General features: G+C 47.8%; 1 protein-coding gene across 7 annotated transcripts in view; it reads right to left on the bottom strand.

Annotated features, from left to right (window-relative positions):
* LOC129861339 (arginine-glutamic acid dipeptide repeats protein-like) overlaps window positions 1–24875 on the bottom strand; it is a 449087-nt gene that overhangs the window by 319781 nt on the left and 104431 nt on the right. Inside the window, exon 1 of one of the 7 annotated variants that reach the window (XM_055932687.1) lies at window positions 17361–18165. The exons of the other annotated variants lie outside the window; for them this stretch is intronic. The gene's annotated coding sequence lies outside the window, so the exon portion shown is untranslated. Of the gene's footprint in view, window positions 1–17360; window positions 18166–24875 lie in introns of those variants that run through there. 7 annotated transcript variants of the gene reach the window in all.

Here is a 24875-nt window from a genome sequence, read left to right as displayed (position 1 = left end):
GTCTATAGTAGTGGTCTATAGTAGTGGTCTATAGTAGTGGTCTATAGTAGTGCCCTGGTCTGTAGCAGTGGTCTGTAGTAGTGGTCTGCAGTAGTGGTCTGTAGTAGTGGTCTGTAGTAGTGCCCTGGTCTATAGTAGTGGTCTATAGTAGTGACCTGGTCTATAGTAGTGGTCTATAGTAGTGGTCTATAGTAGTGGTCTATAGTAGTGGTCTATAGTAGTGGTCTATAGTAGTGGTCTATAGTAGTGGTCTATAGTAGTGGTTTATAGTAGTGGTTTATAGTAGTGGTCTATAGTAGTGGTCTATAGTAGTGGTCTGTAGTAGTGGTCTATAGTAGTGGTCTATAGTAGTGGTCTATAGTAGTGGTCTGTAGTAGTGGTCTGTAGTAGTGCCCTGTTCTATAGTAGTGGTCTATAGTAGTGGTCTGTAGTAGTGGTCTATAGTAGTGATCTATAGTAGTGCCCTGGTCTGTAGTAGTGGTCTGTAGTAGTGACCTGGTCTGTAGTAGTGGTCTGTAGTAGTGACCTGGTCTGTAGTAATGGTCTGAAGTAGTGGTCTGTAGTAGTGGTCTGTAGTATTGGTCTGGTCTATAGCAGTGGTCTGTAGTAGTGCCTTGGTCTATAGTAGTGGTCTATAGTAGTGGTCTGTAGTAGTGGTCTGTAGTAGTGATCTATAGTAGTGCCCTGGTCTGTAGTAGTGGTCTGTAGTAGTGACCTGGTCTGTAGTAGTGGTCTGTAGCAGTGGTCTGTAGCAGTGGTCTGTAGCAGTGGTCTGTAGCAGTGGTCTGTAGCAGTGGTCTGTAGTAGTGGTCTATAGTAGTGGTCTGTAGCAGTGGTCTGTAGCAGTGGTCTGTAGCAGTGGTCTGTAGTAGTGGTCTATAGTAGTGGTCTATAGTAGTGCCCTGGTCTGTAGTAGTGGTCTGTAGTAGTGGTCTATAGTAGTGGTCTATAGCAGTGCCCTGGTCTGTAGTAGTGGTCTGGTCTATAGTAGTGGTATATAGTAGTGCCCTGGTCTATAGTAGTGGTCTGTAATAGTGCCCTGGTCTATAGTAGTGGTCTGTAATAGTGCCCTGGTCTATAGTAGTGGTCTATAGTAGTGGTCTATAGTAGTGGTCTATAGTAGTGGTCTATAGTAGTGGTCTATAGTAGTGGTCTATAGTAGTGGTCTATAGTAGTGGTCTATAGTAGTGGTCTGTAGTAGTGGTCTGTAGTAGTGGTCTGGTCTATAGTAGTGGTCTGGTCTATAGTAGTGGTCTGGTCTATAGTAGTGGTCTGGTCTATAGTAGTGGTCTGTAGTAGTGGTCTGTAGTAGTGGTCTGTAGTAGTGGTCTGTAGTAGTGGTCTGTAGTAGTGGTCTGTAGTAGTGCCCTGGTCTATAGTAGTGGTCTGTAGTAGTGGTCTGGTCTGTAGTAGTGGTCTGTAGTAGTGGTCTGGTCTATAGTAGTGGTCTATAGTAGTGGTCTGTAGTAGTGGTCTGTAGTAGTGGTCTGTAGTAGTGGTCTGTAGTAGTGGTCTGGTCTATAGTAGTGGTCTGTAGTAGTGGTCTGGTCTATAGTAGTGGTCTGTAGTAGTGGTCTGGTCTATAGTAGTGCCCTGGTCTATAGTAGTGGTCTGTAGTAGTGGTCTGGTCTATAGTAGTGGTCTGTAGTAGTGGTCTGGTCTATAGTAGTGGTCTGTAGTAGTGGTCTGTAGTAGTGGTCTGGTCTATAGTAGTGGTCTGTAGTAGTGGTCTGTAGTAGTGGTCTGTAGTAGTGGTCTGGTCTATAGTAGTGGTCTGTAGTAGTGGTCTATAGTAGTGATCTATAGTAGTGCCCTGGTCTGTAGTAGTGGTCTGTAGTAGTGACCTGGTCTGTAGTAGTGGTCTGTAGTAGTGGTCTGTAGTAGTGGTCTGTAGTATTGGTCTGGTCTATAGCAGTGGTCTGTAGTAGTGCCTTGGTCTATAGTAGTGGTCTATAGTAGTGGTCTGTAGTAGTGGTCTGTAGTAGTGATCTATAGTAGTGCCCTGGTCTGTAGTAGTGGTCTGTAGTAGTGACCTGGTCTGTAGTAGTGGTCTGTAGTAGTGGTCTGTAGTAGTGGTCTGTAGTAGTGGTCTGTAGCAGTGGTCTGTAGCAGTGGTCTGTAGCAGTGGTCTGTAGTAGGAGTCTGTAGTAGTGGTCTGTAGTAGTGGTCTATAGTAGTGGTCTATAGTAGTGCCCTGGTCTGTAGTAGTGGTCTGTAGTAGTGGTCTATAGTAGTGGTCTATAGTAGTGGTCTATAGTAGTGGTCTATAGTAGTGGTCTATAGCAGTGGTCTATAGCAGTGGTCTATAGCAGTGGTCTATAGCAGTGCCCTGGTCTGTAGTAGTGGTCTGGTCTATAGTAGTGGTATATAGTAGTGCCCTGGTCTATAGTAGTGGTCTGTAATAGTGCCCTGGTCTATAGTAGTGGTCTGTAATAGTGCCCTGGTCTATAGTAGTGGTCTGTAGTAGTGGTCTATAGTAGTGGTCTATAGTAGTGGTCTATAGTAGTGGTCTATAGTAGTGGTCTGTAGTAGTGGTCTGTAGTAGTGGTCTGTAGTAGTGGTCTGTAGTAGTGGTCTGGTCTATAGTAGTGTTCTGTAGTAGTGGTCTGTAGTAGTGGTCTGTAGTAGTGGTCTGTAGTAGTGGTCTGTAGTAGTGGTCTGTAGTAGTGGTCTGTAGTAGTGCCCTGGTCTATAGTAGTGGTCTGTAGTAGTGGTCTGTAGCTCAGTTGTGGCTCAGTTGATAGAGCATGGCGCTTGCAACGCCAGGATTGTGGGTTCGATTCCCACGGGGGGCCAGTACAAAAAAAGTATGAATGTATGTACTTGTAAGTCGCTCTGGATAAGAGCGTCTGCTAAATGACTTAAATGTCTGGTCTGTAGTAGTGGTCTGTAGTAGTGGTCTGGTCTATAGTAGTGGTCTATAGTAGTGGTCTGTAGTAGTGGTCTGGTCTATAGTAGTGGTCTGTAGTAGTGGTCTGGTCTATAGTAGTGGTCTGTAGTAGTGGTCTGGTCTATAGTAGTGGTCTGTAGTAGTGGTCTGGTCTATAGTAGTGCCCTGGTCTATAGTAGTGGTCTGTAGTAGTGGTCTGGTCTATAGTAGTGGTCTGTAGTAGTGGTCTGGTCTATAGTAGTGGTCTGTAGTAGTGGTCTATAGTAGTGCCCTGGTCTATAGTAGTGGTCTGTAGTAGTGGTCTGGTCTATAGTAGTGGTCTGTAGTAGTGGTCTATAGTAGTGGTCTATAGTAGTGGTCTATAGTAGTGGTTTATAGTAGTGGTCTATAGTAGTGGTCTGTAGTAGTGGTCTGTAGTAGTGGTCTATAGTAGTGGTCTATAGTAGTGGTCTGTAGTAGTGGTCTATAGTAGTGGTCTATAGTAGTGGTCTATAGTAGTGGTCTGTAGTAGTGGTCTATAGTAGTGGTCTGTAGTAGTGGTCTATAGTAGTGGTCTGTAGTAGTGGTCTATAGTAGTGCCATGGTCTGTATTAGTGGTCTATAGTAGTGCCCTGGTCTGTAGTAGTGGTCTGGTCTGTAGTAGTGGTCTGTAGTAGTGGTCTGTAGTAGTGACCTGGTCTGTAGCAGTGGTCTGTAGTAGTGGTCTGTAGTAGTGGTCTGTAGTAGTGGTCTGTAGTAGTGGTCTGTTGCAGTGGTCTGTAGTAGTGGTCTGTAGTAGTGGTCTGTAGCAGTGGTCTATAGCAGTGGTCTATAGTAGTGGTCTATAGTAGTGGTCTATAGTAGTGGTCTGTAGTAGTGGTCTGTAGCAGTGGTCTGTAGCAGTGGTCTGTAGCAGTGGTCTGTAGTAGTGGTCTGTAGTAGTGGTCTATAGTAGTGCCATGGTCTGTATTAGTGGTCTATAGTAGTGCCCTGGTCTGTAGTAGTGCCCTGGTCTATAGAGTGGTCTGGTCTATAGTAGTGGTCTATAGTAGTGGTCTGTAGTAGTGGTCTATAGTAGTGCCATGGTCTGTATTAGTGGTCTATAGTAGTGACCTGGTCTGTAGTAGTGGTCTATAGTAGTGGGCTGTAGTAGTGGTCTGTAGTAGTAGTGGTCTATAGTAGTAGTCTATAGTAATGCCCTGGTCTATAGTAGTGGTCTATAGTAGTGGTCTGTAGTAGTGGTCTGTAGTAGTGGTCTGTAGTAGTGGTCTATAGTAGTGGTCTATAGTAGTGGTCTATAGTAGTGGTCTATAGTAGTGGTCTATAGTAGTGGTCTATAGTAGTGGTCTGTAGTAGTGGTCTGTAGTAGTGGTCTGTAGTAGTGGTCTGTAGTAGTGGTCTGTAGTAGTGGTCTGTAGCAGTGGTCTGTAGTAGTGCCATGGTCTGTAGTAGTGGTCTATAGTAGTGGTCTGTAGTAGTGGTCTATAGTAGTGCCCTGGTCTGTAGTCGTGGTCTGTAGCAGTGGTCTATAGTAGTGCCATGGTCTGTAGTAGTGGTCTGTAGCAGTGGTCTGTAGCAGTGGTCTATAGTAGTGCCATGGTCTGTACTAGTGGTCTATAGTAGTGGTCTGTAGTAGTGGGCTGTAGTAGTGGTCTGTAGTAGTGGTCTGTAGTAGTGGTCTATAGTAGTGGTCTATAGTAGTGGTCTATAGTAGTGGTCTATAGTAGTGGTCTATAGTAGTGGTCTATAGTAGTGGTCTATAGTAGTGGTCTATAGTAGTGGGCTGTAGTAGTGGGCTGTAGTAGTGGTCTGGTCTGTAGTAGTGGTCTGTAGTAGTGGTCTGTAGTAGTGACCTGGTCTGTAGCAGTGGTCTGTAGTAGTGGTCTGTAGTAGTGGTCTGTAGTAGTGGTCTGTAGTAGTGGTCTGTTGCAGTGGTCTGTAGTAGTGGTCTGTAGTAGTGGTCTGTAGCAGTGGTCTATAGCAGTGGTCTATAGTAGTGGTCTATAGTAGTGGTCTATAGTAGTGGTCTGTAGTAGTGGTCTGTAGCAGTGGTCTGTAGCAGTGGTCTGTAGCAGTGGTCTGTAGTAGTGGTCTGTAGTAGTGGTCTATAGTAGTGCCATGGTCTGTATTAGTGGTCTATAGTAGTGCCCTGGTCTGTAGTAGTGCCCTGGTCTATAGAGTGGTCTGGTCTATAGTAGTGGTCTATAGTAGTGGTCTGTAGTAGTGGTCTATAGTAGTGCCATGGTCTGTATTAGTGGTCTATAGTAGTGACCTGGTCTGTAGTAGTGGTCTATAGTAGTGGGCTGTAGTAGTGGTCTGTAGTAGTAGTGGTCTATAGTAGTAGTCTATAGTAATGCCCTGGTCTATAGTAGTGGTCTATAGTAGTGGTCTGTAGTAGTGGTCTGTAGTAGTGGTCTGTAGTAGTGGTCTATAGTAGTGGTCTATAGTAGTGGTCTATAGTAGTGGTCTATAGTAGTGGTCTATAGTAGTGGTCTATAGTAGTGGTCTGTAGTAGTGGTCTGTAGTAGTGGTCTGTAGTAGTGGTCTGTAGTAGTGGTCTGTAGTAGTGGTCTGTAGCAGTGGTCTGTAGTAGTGCCATGGTCTGTAGTAGTGGTCTATAGTAGTGGTCTGTAGTAGTGGTCTATAGTAGTGCCCTGGTCTGTAGTCGTGGTCTGTAGCAGTGGTCTATAGTAGTGCCATGGTCTGTAGTAGTGGTCTGTAGCAGTGGTCTGTAGCAGTGGTCTATAGTAGTGCCATGGTCTGTACTAGTGGTCTATAGTAGTGGTCTGTAGTAGTGGGCTGTAGTAGTGGTCTGTAGTAGTGGTCTGTAGTAGTGGTCTATAGTAGTGGTCTATAGTAGTGGTCTATAGTAGTGGTCTATAGTAGTGGTCTATAGTAGTGGTCTATAGTAGTGGTCTATAGTAGTGGTCTATAGTAGTGGGCTGTAGTAGTGGGCTGTAGTAGTGGTCTATAGTAGTGGTCTATAGTAGTGGTCTGTAGTAGTGGTCTGTAGTAGTGGTCTGTAGTAGTGGTCTATAGCAGTGGTCTATAGCAGTGGTCTGTAGCAGTGGTCTGTAGCAGTGGTCTGTAGCAGTGGTCTGTAGCAGTGGTCTGTAGCAGTGGTCTGTAGTAGTGGTCTGTAGCAGTGGCCTGTAGCAGTGGCCTGTAGCAGTGGCCTGTAGCAGTGGTCTGTAGCAGTGGTCTGTAGTAGTGGGCTGTAGTAGTGGTCTGTAGTAGTGGTCTGTAGTAGTAGTCTGTAGTAGTGGTCTGTATAGGGAATAGGATGCAACCTATGACTCTGCCACTTCAGGGTTTCCGTATGGTGAGCTGGGGCGAGAGGTGGGTGGGTGCATTGAACCATTGAACTATCACCTGCAAACTGAACTAAATCACTAGGAGTGAAGACCATGGAGTTAAATAAGCTACATTCAGATAGTCCTGAAATCACACTTCCATCCACACATCTAGGTTGAGGAGATTATTGTAAGAATTTACAAGATAGATGAACTGAACATGCAAACTGACAACAAAACTGAGAAATAAAAAAGACAAGCTGCTCAAATGGCAGCAATAAGACCATTTCGTTTTGTTTTTTTAAAGTCCATCCTCTTCCTGTCCTCGCGATTCTTACACGGACATTTCCAAACAGATCTCCAAGGCTTTTCGGGAGCAGTGTCGTCCTATTACTAAATACTGCTCTTGAACTGTAACCGTCTGGACCTTAAATCTGTGAAAGTCTCGAGGCCTGTATTTGGTGTAAACTCTTGAAGCAGATACACTCCAGGTTTCCGGTACTACAATCGTCCAAATGACAGCACGAGGGCTATTATCATTAGGTTTACATCCCAAATCTGTGGAGAAAAAAAAAAATGCAACAGAGTGAATCTATGGCTTTTCCAAAATGGCACCCTATTCCCAACAAAGTGCACTATTTATAGGGCCCTGGTCAAAAAGTAGATAGTGCTGAGCGAGAAACCGAAATGTCATGGTTTTTTCCTTCTGGTTATTAAAACAACTATATTGAACAAAACGCAACATGTAACAATTTCTAAAGATTTTACTGAGTTACAGTTCATAGAATGAAATCAGTAAAATGAAAAATGATTAGGCCCCAATTTATGGATTTCACATGACTGGGCAGTGGCACCAGGCCAACCCACTGGGGAGCCAAGCCCACCCAATCAGAATGAGTTATTCCCCACAAAAGGGCTTTATTACAGACAGAAATATGCCTCAGATTTCTGGGATCTTTTATTTGAGCTCATGAAACATGGGACCAATACTTTACATGTTGAGTTTATATTTTTGTTCAAATACTTAATCCATTTAGTTATTTTCAGGTTTTTTTGTGCGCTCAAGAGGGGCTGAAGGGAGTTGTATTTTTCACTAGGCACATACTCAACCTAGTCCATCACAGAAACGTGGTAATTAACTACAATGACCATAATGCATTACGCCGTTCATCCTGTCTGGATAACCGACACACACACACGAGAGGAATGTAGGCTACACAACACAACTAGCAGAGAGATACAGACAGTTTGTGAGGTAGCTTTACACGATTGGTAGTTGTAGTAGACGGTAATAAGCAGTCATGAAAGTATGCCTCGTGTAGTTTGAAATAGTCAAAAGTCAAAGTCAAAATATTTAGATCAGATAGTAGCATCCTAAGTATCCTGCAGAGCTAACTAGCCTAGCTAGCTACTAGCCGAGCTAAGCTACTAGCCGAAGCTAAATAGGATGACTAAAGACAGTACCGTATGGGGAGAACAGAGATAACGCTAGATGATTGTCAGGCTGGCTACTACTGTCTGAGCAGAGATAAGATAAGAACTTTAAAGGAATTAAAAAATAATTAAATAATGAACTAAAAATGAAGTAATATACACAACTATGTTATTATTACGTCCTAGTAAATGTCCTCTTTCTATTGATTGACTACCAATGTCAGGGTTCATATACACCTGATGACAGACGGAATTTCATGACTCTAAACCAACATTTCCATGACCAACAATTGGCGGCGTCTCGATGTACGTATAAAAAGTATGTGTATCACGTGGTATCAACACAGTGGCTACTCTCTGGTCCCATGTGACCATCTCATGCCCTTGAGCAAGGGCACTTAACCCCCATAAAGTACGTGATAGGCTACTGTATAAAACACGTGGTCAACCCTCAAGACTTTTTGATCAAGCACTACTCAAACACATCAGAGCCAGTTCATCAAGGCCCGGTTGAGAAGCTCATTTCTAAAATGTAGTTTGAGGGGAATAAAAGCCTGCACACCCATGAGCTGTCCCGGAGGATGGTCGGCCACCCATGAGCTGTCCCGGAGGATGGTCGACCACCCATGAGCTGTCCCGTAGGATGGTCGGCCACCCATGAGCTGTCCCAGAGGATGGTCGACCACCCATGAGCTGTCCCGGAGGATGGTCGACCACCCATGAGCTGTCCCGGAGGATGGTCGACCACCCATGAGCTGTCCCGGAGGATGGTCGACCAACCATGAGCTGTCCCGGAGGATGGTCGACCAACCATGAGCTGTCCCAGAGGATGGTCGACCAACCATGAGCTGTCCCAGAGGATGGTCGACCAACCATGAGCTGTCCCAGAGGATGGTCGACCACCCATGAGCTGTCCCGGAGGATGGTCGACCACCCATGAGCTGTCCCGGAGGATGGTCGACCACCCATGAGCTGTCCCGTAGTACGGTCGACAGATAATCCAAAAGGAAAGCTACATTGAAAAAAATGATTGAGAAAACATTCTGCGATTCACAAATTATTTTCATTCACATTAATTGATTCACTGCGATTGAACCGAATCCCAAATAATACAATGGTGAAGTGAATCCCTCAATCATAAATCAACATTGTATGTCAATCATCGCAAGTGTCGGTGGAAGTTGTTTTTTTGAGGACATGAAATTACGAAAATATTAAAACAGTTAACTAGAGGGTTCATGTGTTTTGAATTGGCTACCTAGTGATTAGTCTGATCATTATCATATTTTATAGGCTAATAGGTAATGTTCCCTGAAATTAAATAAATAAGGCGCTGAGCGCAAACATGAATAGTGAAAATTCTGTTCAAATTCCAGCGCACGTTTACTGTGAACACTGAGGCTGTACCTGCTTTAAGTTAGTTTTACTGTGAACACTGAGGCTGTACCTGCTTTAAGTTACAGTTTTACTGTGAACACTGAGGCTGTACCCGCTTTAAGTTACAGTTTTACTGTGAACACTGAGGCTGTACCCGCTTTAAGTTACTGTTTTACTGTGAACACTGAGGCTGTACCCGCTTTAAGTTACAGTTTTACTGTGAACACTGAGGCTGTACCCGCTTTAAGTTACAGTTTTGCTGTGAACACTGAGGCTGTACCCGCTTTAAGTTACAGTTTTGCTGTGAACACTGAGGCTGTACCCGCTTTAAGTTACAGTTTTACTGTGAACACTGAGGCTGTACCCGCTTTAAGTTACAGTTTAACTGTGGCCAAGTAGGCTACTGTGGCTATTTGATCATAATGTAGTTCTACCAGAGAGGCCTACCATTAAAAAAAACATAGGAGAAAATGCATCCCATAACATTTTAACATGGAAATAGCTGTTCTATCATTCAGGAAGAACCTACTTCACAAAATAAAATGCATTATTATTCCCATACCTTTATTACAGAGAACCAGACAAATTATGCTAACCTCTACCTACTGGCTACTTAGCTTATTCAAGCCTGTCTGAAAATACAACACCGCCCCTTTAAGACAAAATAAAGCTCTTTACCTGACTGGCTTTTCAAAGATGTCTAGAAATGCACACATTTTGTGCTCTTGTAAGAAGCAACCACTCCCCTATTGCTGACTACAAATGATCTAGAACCGGGTTAAAAACTCACTAACTAGCAAAGAATATGAACAAAATGTGCACACGTAGCTACATGCAGCTCTTGCTGTGATTCAAAACAAGGGTATCTACTCACGACCGCTCATGCTGTAAACACAGTCCAGTTCAAAGTAAATGGCACAGATCCAATGGTCTCCCCCCTCCTCGAGCAACGGCCCGCTGTCTCCCCCCTCCTCGAGCAACGGCCCGCTGTCTCCCCCCTCCTCGAGCAACGGCCCGCTGTCTCCCCCCCTCCTCGAGCAACGGCCCGCTGTCTCCCCCCCTCCTCGAGCAACGGCCCGCTGTCTCCCACACATGCAGGTGATGCCAAACTGACTCACTAAAACGTAATTTCTATCCTGGCTGATATACTTGATTTTTATTTGATTGGTACAATATTTAAAAACTGTGCCTAAATAAATTACATTAACAGAAATTAAATTAAATGTCCAAAACTTTTCGGGTTTGATAATTTTCCTAAATTTTTCCAGTTTCCAGGCCTGGAAAACACAATTTTAAAGTTCCACGACTTTTCCATGATTTTCATGACCGTACAAATCCTGCATAAGAATGGAATGTTTTCAATGTTTTTGGCAACAGTGTTTTTTTACCTTTATTTTAAAACAGGAAAGACAGAGACTTGGGTCTCTTTCGCAAATGCAACATACACACCACATAAATATACACATTATACCAAACGCACACACGCTAAAATACAAAAAACAGTCATGGAAAACACAAATCAAAATTCAGAAATCACCCAGAAAAACAGCACTAAAAGTAGTACACTTTGTAGGTATTAGGGTGCCATTTAGGATGAAGACTATGAATCACAGACCAGATGTAAGCTAACCCAAACCCACTGACACACCAGACAAGGGGACACTTCTTATTGAAATGACCTAATGAGTGAATTGGATAAACAACACCACTGAACAACCCTCAACAGAGAGACACTGACTGACTGACTGACTGACTGGGAGAGAGTCCATTCTACTGGTGAGGAGGAACCGCTGAACAACCACCAGAGAGACACTGACTGACTGACTGACTGACTGGGAGAGAGTCCATTCTACTGGTGAGGAGGAACCGCTGAACAACCACCAGAGAGACAAGACAAAGGAATGGGTGGTCGAGAGTCAGTTAGGAATCACAGTTTGTAGCTTTAAAAAAGGGCCTTGATAAAAAAAATATAAACAAAATAGAGGGGACAACAAATATGGTGTAATCCTAAAGTGTGCCATGACGGGGACAGATGAAATAACGTTTCTTCAACATCCTGTCAACCTTTCAGCTGCCTGTCTCCCAGCAGTTACTGAGCCAATGCATTACAACTTTACCCTTTAACATTACCCACTTTATGAAGAACCCCTCTGTGCGCGCACGTGTGTGTGTGTGTGTGCGTGTGTAAAATAGCATACTTGTATAGTGCACATCGTCTCTGGCTAGACTACTAGTTACATAGCGTTGTTATGACGACGGGATTTGTTACTTCTGTGAAAGCGCTTACCTGGCTGTAGGTTTGCTATGTGAACACAACTCAGCATAGTGTAAACTACCATTACACATCAGGTTTCATTACCACACACATGATCAATTATAATTATCACAACGCTTAACACACAGGATAGCACAGAGCTGACTATGACAACTCTAAAATGTGTCTTAAAAACACTGAGAAGAAAACCCATGTTGAACCCTCCATGTGTTCCCCAGAGGTCGGGCCTCATCCGGTTAGGGAAACTAAACAGTCAATTGAATCAGAGAGGAAGTGGCCATTCGTCCTAATGGAGTAGCGAGCGAGTACACAAGGGAGGTTTAGTGCCGCAGTACGGGTGGTGGACGCTAGCGACTGTGGGCTATTTCTCGCCGTCCTACATGTATGTACCTTTGAACTCAAAAAAGGTAGAAGCTTAAGTAACAGTGAACAAAAATAGCTACGTTTTACACTTGATAGATCCCACCGCTGCCACCAAAAAGTTACAAATATCATACATTTTGTAATAATGTACTAAGTGACCCTGATCCTATAGTTACAGGGGAACCAAATACGACAGAGGAAGTGTACAGGGTCATCTTGAGTTCCTATATCCATTATCTCTACAGACTCTAGCCCTGGTGCTAGGCATTAGCCAAAGCAGGAAGTGTACAGGGTCATCTTGAGTTCCTATATCCATTATCTCTACAGACTCTAGCCCTGGTGCTAGGCATTAGCCAAAGCAGGAAGTGTACAGGGTCATCTTGAGTTCCTATATCCATTATCTCTACAGACTCTAGCCCTGGTGCTAGGCATTAGCCAAGCCGTCTGTTTCCCAAATGGTACCCTGTTCCCTATATAGTGCACTACTTTCGAGGGCCCTGGTCAACAATAGTGCCCTATTAAAAAAGGTTAGGATGCCTTTTGGGCTTCTCTCAGTGCTCTCCTCCTCTTCTTCCTCCTCCTCCTCCTCCCTCTCTGGTGGATTAATCACATCAGAATCATTAAGCTGCTAGAGGTCAGTGCTCAGTTAACAGGCTAACAGGGGGACAGACAGACAGGCTAACAGGGGGACAGACAGAGAGACAGACAGGCCAGGCTAACAGGGAAACACAGGCCAGGCTAACAGGGGGACAGACAGACAGGCTAACAGGGGGACAGACAGACAGGCTAACAGGGGGACAGACAGACAGGCTAACAGGGGGACAGACAGACAGGCCAACAGGGGGACAGACAGACAGGCCAACAGGGGGACAGACAGACAGGCCAACAGGGGGACAGACAGACAGGCCAACAGTGGGACAGAGAGACAGGCCAGGCTAACAGGGGGACAGAGAGACAGGCCAGGCTAACAGGGGGACAGAGAGACAGGCCAGGCTAACAGGGGGACAGAGAGACAGGCCAGGCTAACAGGGGGACAGACAGGCCAGGCTAACAGGGGGACAGACAGGCCAGGCTAACAGGGGGACAGACAGGCCAGGCTAACAGGGGGACAGACAGGCCAGGCTAACAGGGGGACAGACAGGCCAGGCTAACAGGGGGACAGACAGGCCAGGCTAACAGGGGGACAGACAGGCCAGGCTAACAGGGGGACAGACAGGCCAGGCTAACAGGGGGACAGACAGGCCAGGCTAACAGGGGGACAGACAGGCCAGGCTAACAGGGGGACAGACAGGCCAGGCTAACAGGGGGACAGACAGGCCAGGCTAACAGGGGGACAGACAGGCCAGGCTAACAGGGGGACAGACAGGCCAGGCTAACAGGGGGACAGACAGGCCAGGCTAACAGGGGGACAGACAGGCCAGGCTAACAGGGGGACAGACAGGCCAGGCTAACAGGGGGACAGACAGGCCAGGCTAACAGGGGGACAGACAGGCCAGGCTAACAGGGGGACAGACAGGCCAGGCTAACAGGGGGACAGACAGGCCAGGCTAACAGGGGGACAGACAGGCCAGGCTAACAGGGGGACAGACAGACAGACAGACAGACAATATGACAGGAAACAATGTGACCATCTACTCGATTAACATTAGAGTTCATATTGGACACACATAAAAAAAATATTTAAAAAACCATTGAGAAAACAAATGACTTAGACAGTGATTTCTAGACAAGATGGCTGAAATACTACTTCCCCTCTTTGATTTGACTAATAATAGCCTAACTCATCTAAAAGCAATTGGTTGTACTATGAGGCCTAGTCAGTCAGTTTCTCAATATCCTGTGGCTGTAACCACTGACTGCACTACAGTCACACGCATTCATTTTTATAAAAGTCAACAATCACTTCCTCTTCCTAGTAGGCCTGGCCTATACATAACCAATCAGATAAGATGACTGAAGTCTACCAGTCTACTTCCCCTAATTTCCCCTACCTACTATGACCAATACCAGGCGTGTGTTACCTAGAATCTAAACTAGAAAGCAATACCTGAATTTGTCCAATTAAAACTCTGTTTGGATTAATGATTACACAACAGATAACAGTAAAAAGACTAATACTGTTATCTAGGCATGACCTACGCTGGTTCAAATCCCAAGCAAGGCCCCACCCAATACTGTAGTCTAGGCCTGACAGGCCCCACCCAATACTGTAGTCTAGGCCTGACAGGCCCCACCCAATACTGTAGTCTAGGCCTGACAGGCCCCACCCAATACTGTAGTCTAGGCCTGACAGGCCCCACCCAATACTGTAGTCTAGGCCTGACAGGCCCCACCCAATACTGTAGTCTAGGCCTGACAGGCCCCACCCAATACTGTAGTCTAGGCCTGACAGGCCCCACCCAATACTGTAGTCTAGGCCTGACAGGCCCCACCCAATACTGTAGTCTAGGCCTGACAGGCCCCACCCAATACTGTAGTCTAGGCCTGACAGGCCCCACCCAATACTGTAGTCTAGGCCTGACAGGCCCCACCCAATACTGTAGTCTAGGCCTGACAGGCCCCACCCCCACCCAATACTGTAGTCTAGGCCTGACAGGCCCCACCCCCACCCAATACTGTATTCTAGGCCTGACAGGCCCCACCCCCACCCAATACTGTATTCTAGGCCTGACAGGCCCCACAGAATACTGTAGTTGAGACCTGACAGGCCCCACCAAGTACTGTAGTCTAGGCCTGACAGGCCCCACAGAATACTGTAGTTGAGACCTGACAGGCCCCACCAAGTACTGTAGTCTAGGCCTGACAGGCCCAATACTGTAGTCAAGGCCTGACAGGCCCCACCCCCACCCAATACTGTAGTCGAGGCCTGACAGGCCCCACCAACAGTCCCCTCTAACTTTTTTAAAATTCTCTCACCTACAGCGAGGAGAGCTGCAGGTCACAGCCTCCGAAGGGAGGGCTGCTGTGTAGGGAGAGGGAGGGAGGACTGCTGTGTAGGGAGGGGGAGAGCTGCTGTGTAGGGAGAGGGAGGGAGGACTGCTGTGTAGGGAGAGGGAGGGAGGGCTGCTGTGTAGGGTGGGGGAGAGCTGCTGTGTAGGGAGAGGGAGGGAGGGCTGCTGTGTAGGGAGGGGGAGAGCTGCTGTGTAGGGAGAGGGAGGGAGGGCTGCTGTGTAGGGAGAGGGAGGGAGGGCTGCTGTGTAGGGAGAGGGAGGGAGGGCTGCTGTGTAGGGAGAGGGAGGGAGGGCTGCTGTGTAGGGAGAGGGAGGGAGGGCTGCTGTGTAGGGAGAGGGAGGGAGGGCTGCTGTGTAGGGAGGGAGAGGGAGGGCTGCTGTGTAGGGAGGGAGAGGGAGGGCTGCTGTGTAGGGAGAGGGAGGGAGGACTGCTGTGTAGGGAGAGGGAGGGAGGGCTGCTGCTGTGTAGGGAGAGGGAGGGAGGGCTGCTGTGTAGGGAGAGGGAGGGAGGGCTGCTGTGTAGGGAGAGGGAGGGAGGGCTGCTGTGTAGGGAGAGGGAGGGAGGACTGCTGTGTAGGGAGAGGGAGGGAGGGCTGCTGTGTAGGGAGGGAGGGAGGGCTGCTGTGTAGGGAGAGGGAGGGAGGGAGGGCTGCTGTGTAGGGAGAGGGAGGGAGGGAGGGCTGCTGTGTAGGGAGAGGGAGGGAGGGCTGCTGTGTAGGGAGAGGGAGGGAGGGAGGGCTGCTGTGTAGGGAGAGGGAGGGAGGGAGGGTTGCTGTGTAGCGAGAGGGAGGGAGGAAGGGCTGCTGTGTAGGGAGAGGGAGGGAGGGCTGCTGTGTAGGGAGAGGGAGGGAGGGAGGGCTGCTGTGTAGGGAGAGGGAGGGAGGGCTGCTGTGTAGGGAGAGGGAGGGAGGGAGGGCTGCTGTGTAGGGAGAGGGAGGGAGGGCTGCTGTGTAGGGAGAGGGAGGGAGGGCTGCTGTGTAGGGAGGGGGAGGGAGGGCTGCTGTGTAGGGAGAGGGAGGGAGGGCTGCTGTGTAGGGAGAGGGAGGGAGGGCTGCTGTGTAGGGAGAGGGAGGGAGGGCTGCTGTGTAGGGAGAGGGAGGGAGGGCTGCTGTGTAGGGAGAGGGAGGGAGGGAGGGCTGCTGTGTAGGGAGAGGGAGGGAGAGCTGCTGTGTAGGGAGAGGGAGGGAGGGCTGCTGTGTAGGGAGAGGGAGGGAGGGCTGCTGTGTAGGGAGGGAGGGAGGGCTGCTGTGTAGGGGGGTCTGCTGTGTAGGGAGGGGGAGGGAGAGCTGCTGTGTAGGGAGAGGGAGGGAGGGCTGCTGTGTAGGGAGAGGGAGGGAGGGCTGCTGTGTAGGGAGAGGGAGGGAGGGCTGCTGTGTAGGGAGAGGGAGGGAGGACTGCTGTGTAGGGAGGGAGGGAGAGCTGCTGTGTAGGGAGGGGGAGGGAGAGCTGCTGTGTAGGGAGGGGGGGAGAGCTGCTGTGTAGGGAGAGGGAGGGAGGGCTGCTGTGTAGGGAGGGAGGGAGGGCTGCTGTGTAGGGGGGTCTGCTGTGTAGGGAGGGGGAGGGAGAGCTGCTGTGTAGGGAGAGGGAGGGAGGGCTGCTGTGTAGGGAGGGAGGGAGGGCTGCTGTGTAGGGAGGGAGGGAGGGCTGCTGGGGAGGGAGGGAGGGCTGCTGTGTAGGGAGGGAGGGAGGGCTGCTGTGTAGGGGGGTCTGCTGTGTAGGGAGGGGGAGGGAGAGCTGCTGTGTAGGGAGAGGGAGGGAGGGCTGCTGTGTAGGGAGGGGGGGGAGAGCTGCTGTGTAGGGAGGGAGGGAGGGCTGCTGTGTAGGGAGAGGGAGGGAGGGCTGCTGTGTAGGGAGAGGGAGGGAGGGCTGCTGTGTAGGGGGGTCTGCTGTGTAGGGGGGTCTGTTTCATGTGCTGGTTCATTTTCACCAGTTAAAGCATGATGAAACACACCTTTTCTATCCTTGTATTTATTGTCTGTATTTGTATGCTTGATGATACACAGAGCTGAAAACCTCATTTCCCCCATAGGGATAATAAAGTCATTATCTTATCCATCTTAGTATATAACTGATGAGGCAGATATACAATTAACCTACAACCTCTATCCCATAATGACCTTCTGTAAACAATAAATAGGTCATATTAAATTTCACATAAACAGTTAGACCTTGTAGGGGATTCCCCTTTACTACTACCCCCCCCCCCCCCCCAAAGCATGGTAGGCCCTTTGTGTTGATGATTACAGTCATCGTTTTCATTTGATTTTCACACATCACAGACACAAAGTGTGTGCATACAAATTAGATTGTGAAACTTCAATAGTGATGATTAGTAGTTGGTTGGAAAACTATAAACTTCAAAAAAATAGCCTTCATATATATACACAGGTTAGCTAGTAAACCTATTAAAACTCAGCCATTTTCACATTATTACATTTGAAATCTCAAGCAGTTTAAACCCCCGTTAAAAGGCCAGGTTTGTGATTACTATGTCTGTCTGTTCTTGTCTCCAGTGTGCTCAGTGGAACAGCCCCAAGTTTCACAACAATGTAGACAACTTTCCGCTCGCTACAAACAGACAAAAACATTTTACTCTAGGTCACACGGGCAACCCCTCCACTTCCAACTACTGTAACTATAATATCATAATAGCCACACTTGTAGTAAAAAATAATAATAATAATACTTTTTAAAAAACGACAAATGTAACTGGTGTTTTAATGTAATTAACTCGTCCCAACATGCCACCTCTTTATCCCCCCCCCCCCCCTCTCCCCTTTTAATATCCAACTACTCACCCGCCAGTCTGATGACTCTAGACTTCCAAAGCAACCGCTGCAAACAACTTCAAAAACACCAATTCCTCGCCAAGGACAACCATGCAGAATGAACTCCGTGTGCTGGGCCAAGTCCAAGAAACCAGAGGGTTCAAACAAATCCGGCACATACACTTTTATCCTTTTAGCTGCTACACAGGAAAACCGCCACTCTTTGCCTCAACAAAAGACGGCCTGCACTCACTTTGATCATGTAATCACGTACAAATCGTCGAGGCAGCCTTTTTTTTCTCTCACAAACACACACACGGTTTGCCTTCGTTTCCCCTTTTTTTCCGCGGTGGTGTAGCTCCTTGATATCTTGCGCGTTGAAAAGTATATCGGTTAGATTGAGAGGTCTAGTTCGGGAAGGTAGGAAATCATTAAGTTCGCTTTTCGTTCACAGCCTCGGCTTCCTTTTTTTTTCCACACACACGCTCTCTCTCTCTCTCTCCCCCTCCTCCTCGCTCCCCCTTTCATATGCACACATTCCACGTTCTCTCTCTCTCTGTAGGCTGTATCCCCCCCTTCAGCTGTTCAACAGACACATCCACATGGCTGAGCTAGTCTTTCTTTAACCAGACACTAGTTTAGGAAAATACACCCCCCCAACAATAAAACACCAGGCAAAACAAAACCACGGTGTGGATTCTAACGCTCGCCGGTGGGGTAAGAGAGGACAAAGGAGAGGCGAGGAACGCCAATGGGGACCGGTTGGTGATTGATAGTTGGGTGATTAAGATGTATTACTGTGTTATTATTATTTTGTATTTTTTTTAAATAACACTGCATCGGTAAACAAGATGTACAGCATGTAACGTCTCCCTACCGGGCAAGATCAAGCGTTCACTTTACATGGCAGCTGTGTGTAAGGTACAATACTCCCAACAATGATGAGCCTCTCGCTGCTCCACACAGCACTGCACACACACCAATATACATCTCCACATTACGCCCCAGCTAAAGGGATAAGAAGACTGGACTGGATGAATACAATAAACTATTGTTATTATATCATATAATGGTTTGGAAATACATCTGCCATCTCACTCACAGCCTACATGTTTACTCCTGAGAGATGTATAGTAATGAGCATTGTGGAGACATTAAGGGATTACAATATTGATGTTTGATTAATGATCAGTGTTAAAACCATGCAGTGGACAGATAGAGAGATATGTAAAATACATGGAAGGTAAATGTAGAGGAGGATGTGCCCTGTGTGTGTGTGTTGAAGCTGCTCCTCTCATGCTGATTCTCTCATTTGCATTTGTCCTATAATGAGTTAATGAGTCTTTCCAGCCCATTCAGAGTGGCAGAGATCTTGCAATTTAAGTGAGAATTCACACCAGTGGGAAAACGTAGAAAGAACATTGACCTTTTATGCAGGTTTGTGTGACTTGAAAACAGCAGTGACAAGAGTCGAGATAAACGATGCTGTGAGCCTCCTGGCTGACGTGGATTGGCTGTTCCACCAGGGTTGTATTCATTAGGGTACACCGTAGCAAAACGTTTTAAATGTTTCCCAGTGGGAAAATGAAAACAATCATTTGTTATTGGTCAAGTCCAGGTAGTCCCTGCTGTTTCAGTTTTGTATAATTCCGTTAGGTGCCAAATGAACAAGGCCCTGGCTCTCTCTTTCTCTCTCACCATCCCCTCTCACTCGCTCTCCCTCCCCCTCTCTCTCTCTCTCCCTGCGATGAGATCCCATTATCAGCCGGCTGAAAAATCCGCCTCCAGGATTTCACAGCTCCTCTGTTTATTGCATGGCTCTGTCAAGTTGGCCACCATTAAAAAAGGTAGGTAATGAAGAGAGACAAGCGATGCAGTTACAAGCACAGCACTCCACATTCTACAGACCCCAGCATTATCTGAGAAGCTGACTACATCTATTTCATTCTGTTTCGCCAACAGCCCATCACAGTGCCTTGTCCCTGAGCTGCTAACTGTTATCTACTACATCTGATGCAGTGCCTTGTCCCTGAGCTGCTAACTGTTATCTACTACATCTGATGCAGTGCCTTCTCCCTGAGCTGCTAACTGTTATCTACTACATCTGATGCAGTGCCTTCTCCCTGAGCTGCTAACTGTTATCTACTACATCTGATGCAGTGCCTTCTCCCTGAGCTGCTAACTGTTATCTACTACATCTGATGCAGTGCCTTCTCCCTGAGCTGCTAACTGTTATCTACTACATCTGATGCAGTGCCTTGTCCCCTGTGTGAAGAAACCCGGGTTACTCTGTGCACTGTTGTTTTGAATTCAGTGGATGTACATCGAAACAGGATTGTGCTTTACAACAAAAATGGTCCATTATATGACGTGTTACATTTCCATGTGGAATTAAGGGGGGGGGGGGGGGGGGGTGGAGAGATATCTCAGAAGCTAGTGCTTCTATGAGTAGAGAAATACAAGACTCATATACTAACTGCCATTTCCAATAGTAAAGAAATTCCCCAGACACAAAATGAACATGAAGTGTAGCCCACAGCAAGCTAGAGTGTCCAGAGTCACACATAGTATCCAACAGACATGTGCCTGGGTGGGTGGGTGTGCACGTGTAGCAGTGACAAAGACCAGTCCTTTCATTTCCTGTCTGTGTCAGCCATCAAGGTGACCAAGATCAGTCCTTTCATTTCCTGTCTGTGTCAGCCATCAAGGGGACAAAGACCCGTCCTTTCATTTCCTGTCTGTGTCAGCCATCAAGGTGACCAAGATCAGTCCTTTCATTTCCTGTCTGTGTCAGCCATCAAGGGGACAAAGACCAGTCCTTTCATTTCCTGTCTGTGTCAGCCATCAAGGGGACAAAGACCAGTCCTTTAATTTCCTGTCTGTGTCAGCCATCAAGGTGACAAAGACCAGTCCTTTCATTTCCTGTCTGTGTCAGCCATCAAGGTGACAAAGACCAGTCCTTTAATTTCCTGTCTGTGTCAGCCATCAAGGTGACAAAGACCAGTCCTTTAATTTCCTGTCTGTGTCAGCCATCAAGGTGACAAAGACCAGTCCTTTAATTTCCTGTCTGTGTCAGCCATCAAGGTGACAAAGACCAGTCCTTTAATGTCCTGTCTGTGTCAGCCATCAAGGTGACAAAGACCAGTCCTTTAATTTCCTGTCTGTGTCAGCCATCAAGGTGACAAAGACCAGTCCTTTAATTTCCTGTCTGTCAGCCATCAAAGTAACAAAGACCAGTCTTTATTTCCTGTCTGTCAGCCATCAAGGGGACAAAGACCAGTCATTTAATTTCCTGTCTGTGTCAGCCATCAAGGTGATTCTGTATCTGTACCTTTATAATTCTCATTAATAATTAATGTCTTAAACAAAAAGCTGCTGATGCACCAAGATATTTACCTGATTCCGAGAGAAACAAGCTGTTGGGAACCGATGCCGCTCCTCGCAAGGTGTGTGCGAGAGAGAGAGAACGAGAGAGCAAGACTGAGACAGAGAGAGAGAGAGAGAACGAGAGAGAGAGACAGAGCCAGAAAGAGAGAGAACGAGAGAGCAAGACAGAGAGAGAACGAGAGAGCAAGACTGAGACAGAGCCAGAGAGAGAGAGAGACAGAGCCAGAGAGAGAGAATGAGAGAGAGACAGAGCGAGAGAGAACAAGAGAGAACGAGAGAGAGAGAGAGAGAGCAAAAGAAAGTGCTGCTCGACAATACAAATAAGTCAGCTGTAGCTGAAACAACAGAAAAGGTGACATGGATGAGCTTCTGAGAGGGTCTTGACTACATCTCAAATGGCACCCTAATTCCCTATCTAGTACACTACTTTTGACCATAGCCTTATGAGCCCTGGTCAAAAGTAGTGCACTATAATAGGCAGCCATTTGGGATGTTGTCAGAGACTTGGCAGCGAGGCCTCAGAGGCCAAGCCTCCTAAGCACTCAGTTCTAGTAACTTCATTTAATCCATTCACCAGGGATGAGCAGACAGACAGACAAAGAGACAGAGAGAGAGAGACAGAAAGACAGAGAGAGAGAGAGACAGAAAGACACAGAGAGAGAGAGAGAGACAGAAAGACAGAGAGAGAGAGAGAGACAGAAAGACACAGAGACAGAGAGAGAGAGACAGAAAGACAGAGAGAGAGAGAGAGAGACAGAAAGACACAGAGACAGAGAGAGAGAGAGAGAGAGATACAGAAAGACAGAGAGAGAGAGAGACAGAAAGACAGAGAGAGAGAGAGACAGAGAGAGAGAGAGAGACAGAAAGACAGAGAGAGAGACAGAAAGACAGAAAGACAGAGAGACAGAGAGAGGAGAGAAAAAACAGCCTTGTAAAGCAGGAGAGAAAGAAGGAGACATCAGAGGCTTTGATTTCCTCCAACACATGACTCAATCTTAACAATATAACAGTTTAACATGCTGGCTGGCAAGTAGCTACAAAGTTAAAATACACAGTCGGGTCTGCGTCCCCTATTTGCTAAATAGTGCACTACTTTGACCAGAGCCCTATGGTGCCCTATATATAGAAGAGGGATCCATTTGAAACATAACCGGTCAGTCAGATGTAGAACTATACAGTACATTGGACTTATTTTCCAGGCGCAGTCAGACAATATTTTATGGGAAGTTAGTCAAGGTTCCTCTGAATGATATTAATTCAGGATCTCTGAGGGTGAAAGGGGGAGAGAGCTTTTCAAGAAAACAACACAGCTTGATGACTCGCTCTCCCGCTCCGTCTCTCTCTCTCCCGCTCCGTCTCTCTCTCTCTCCCGCTCCGTCTCTCTCTCTCTCCCCCTCCGTCTCTCCCCCTCCGTCTCTCCCCCTCCGTCTCTCCCCCTCCGTCTCTCCCCCTCCGCCCCCCCCCTCCGTCTCTCCCTCTCTCTCTCCCCCACTCTCTCTCCCCCTCCGTCTCTCCCCCTCCGACCCCCCCCCTCCGTCTCTCCCCCCCTCCGTCTCTCCCCCCCTCCGTCTCTCCCCCCCTCCGTCTCTCCCCCCCTCCGTCTCTCCCTCTCTCTCTCTCTCTCTCTCCCCCTCCGTCTCTCCCCCTCCGTCTCTCCCCCTCCGTCTCTCCCCCTCGTCTCTCTCTCTCTCTCCCCCCTCGTCTCTCTCTCTCTCTCCCCCCTCGTCTCTCTCTCTCTCCCCCCTCGTCTCTCTCTCTCTCCCCCCTCCGTCTCTCTCTCTCCCCCCCTCCGTCTCTCTCTCTCTCCCCCTCGGTCTCTCTCTCTCTCCCCCTCGGTCTCTCTCTCTCTCCCCCTCGGTCTCTCTCTCTCTCCCCCCTCCGTCTCTCCCCCCCCCCCCCGCCTCTCTCCCCCCTCCGTCTCTCTCTCCCCCCCTCCGTCTCTCTCTCCCCTCCCCCCTCCGTCTCTCTCTCTCTCCCCCTCGGTCTCTCTCTCTCTCCCCCTCGGTCTCTCTCTCTCTCCCCCTCCGTCTCTCCCCCCCCGTCTCTCTCCCCCCTCCGTCTCTCTCTCCCCTCCCCCCTCCGTCTCCCCCCCCCCCGTCTCTCTCTCTCTCCCCCCCCTCCGTCTCTCTCTCTCTCCCCCCCCTCCGTCTCTCTCTCTCTCCGCCCCTCTCTCTCTCTCTCTCTCCGCCCCTCTCTCTCTCCCCCCCTCTGTCTCTCGCTCTCTCCGCCCCTCTCTCTCTCCCCCCTCTCCGTCTCTCTCTCTCTCCCCCCCTCCGTCTCTCTCCCCCCCCCCCCCCCCCCTCCGTCTCTCTCCCCCCCCCCCCTCCGTCTCTCTCTCCCCCCCCTCCGCCTCTCCCCCCCCCCTCCGTCTCTCTCTCTCTCTACCCCTCCGTCTCTCTCTCTCTCCCTCGGTCTCTCTCTCTCTCCCCCTCGGTCTCTCTCTCTCTCCCCCTCGGTCTCTCTCTCTCTCCCCCTCGGTCTCTCTCTCTCTCCCCCTCGGTCTCTCTCTCTCTCCCCCTCGGTCTCTCTCTCTCTCCCCCCTCCGTCTCTCTCTCTCTCCCCCTCCGTCTCTCTCTCCCCCTTGTCTTCTTTTAACCAGGGGTCATATTCCCTTTAGGAACAAAGCGCTTGAGTGACTGGTGCTAGAATTTACTGTTCACACACACACGTGTGCGTGCCACACACACAGAACGGACACGGAAACACACACTGCGGTCTCTGCTGATAGGACCCCTGTGTTGGCAGGCAGGAAAAGCTTCACTTCATAATTTAAGTCCTGCCCTTTTAGCCTTCATGGTGTCTCAGAGAGGTGTGTGTGTGTGTGTGTGTGTGTGTGTGTGTGTGTGTGTGTGTGTGTGGGTGTGTGTGTGTGTGTGTGTTACCATACTAATTAAAATACATACTGTCCCAAAAGGCAGCTGAAATAAAAGACAGAGGAAGCAATAGAGATATTCCAAAAAATAAAGCGATTCAAGAGAAAAAAAATGAGGTTTGTAGAAAGGATCTCATTTCCAATTCAAAATGGCGGTCGACCGTCCACATGACTTGAACAGGCGTTAACAGAACAACAGCTCAACAATATAATAAAACGCTACAATACCTTGACAGCAAACGACTCCCTGAAAGGCACAGAAGGTGACAAAAGCTCAGCTGAAAATCAAACTATGCTTTAAGACAATCCCCACTAGAAAACGACTGAAAACATGCCCCCCCCCAACCCCCCCCCATTCGCACACGTCCACAACCACTAATTACTGTTGTTCTCAAAACCAACCCTTTATTATGGGATCATTATTGAAAGTTGTCAAAAAAAATGTGACTGAGAAAGGGAACCTCTTAAAACAAGGGATGTTATTACGCTTCAGGCAATCAGTGGAAAGGGCCCGAGCTTGACAAGCTGGCATAGGGTCAAGTCCCAAATGGTACACTATTTCCTATATAGTGCAGTACTTGTGATCGCAGCTTTGGTCAAACGTAGTGCACTATATAGGGTGCCGTTTGGTACGCAAAAGGGAGCGATCTTTTGTTTACTTTGCCATTCACAGTCACGTTTGGCACGCTCACTCACAGTATAAACTCTGAACCAAAAAAACGCATATTCATGATGTTGATTCATGTTTCAGCCAATCACAGTATAAACTATGAACCAAAAAAACGCATATTCATGTCTCAGCCAAGCCACACTAACCTCAGGACAGGAGATCTGTGCTCCCAAAACAGCAGCCATTCTGGTAAAAGTAAAGAAGAGTAGAGAATATTTCCGGTTGATCAAAAGAGAACAACAATATACAAGGGAAACATACTGATCAAGTGCATGTAGGGAAATATGTACCAGCACGTGTTTTTGATCCACTGCAATGAAAGAACAAATATTGTTTGTTCAGACTTTGTAGGTTAATGAAACACATTTTCTCTGTCTCTCTAATGCAGGGTTTCCCAAACTCACCCCCTCCAGGGTGCATGTTTTGCTTCAAATAAACTCAGCTGATTCAAATAAATAAATAAAATCACGTTTTGATTATTTTTAAATCAGCTGTGTTGTGCTAGAGCAAAAACAAAAAGATGCACCTGGGGGGGGGGGGACGGAACGGACAACAAAATTTGGGAAACCCTAAGGTCTTAGTCTAAGGTCCTAGTCTGGGGTCCTACTCCAGTAAG

This window comes from Salvelinus fontinalis, chromosome 8, assembly GCF_029448725.1.
Source record: "Salvelinus fontinalis isolate EN_2023a chromosome 8, ASM2944872v1, whole genome shotgun sequence".
Classification (NCBI taxonomy): Eukaryota; Metazoa; Chordata; class Actinopteri; order Salmoniformes; family Salmonidae; genus Salvelinus; species Salvelinus fontinalis.
Note: the sequence above shows the minus strand (reverse complement) of the source record. Positions and strands in the feature narration are given on the sequence as shown.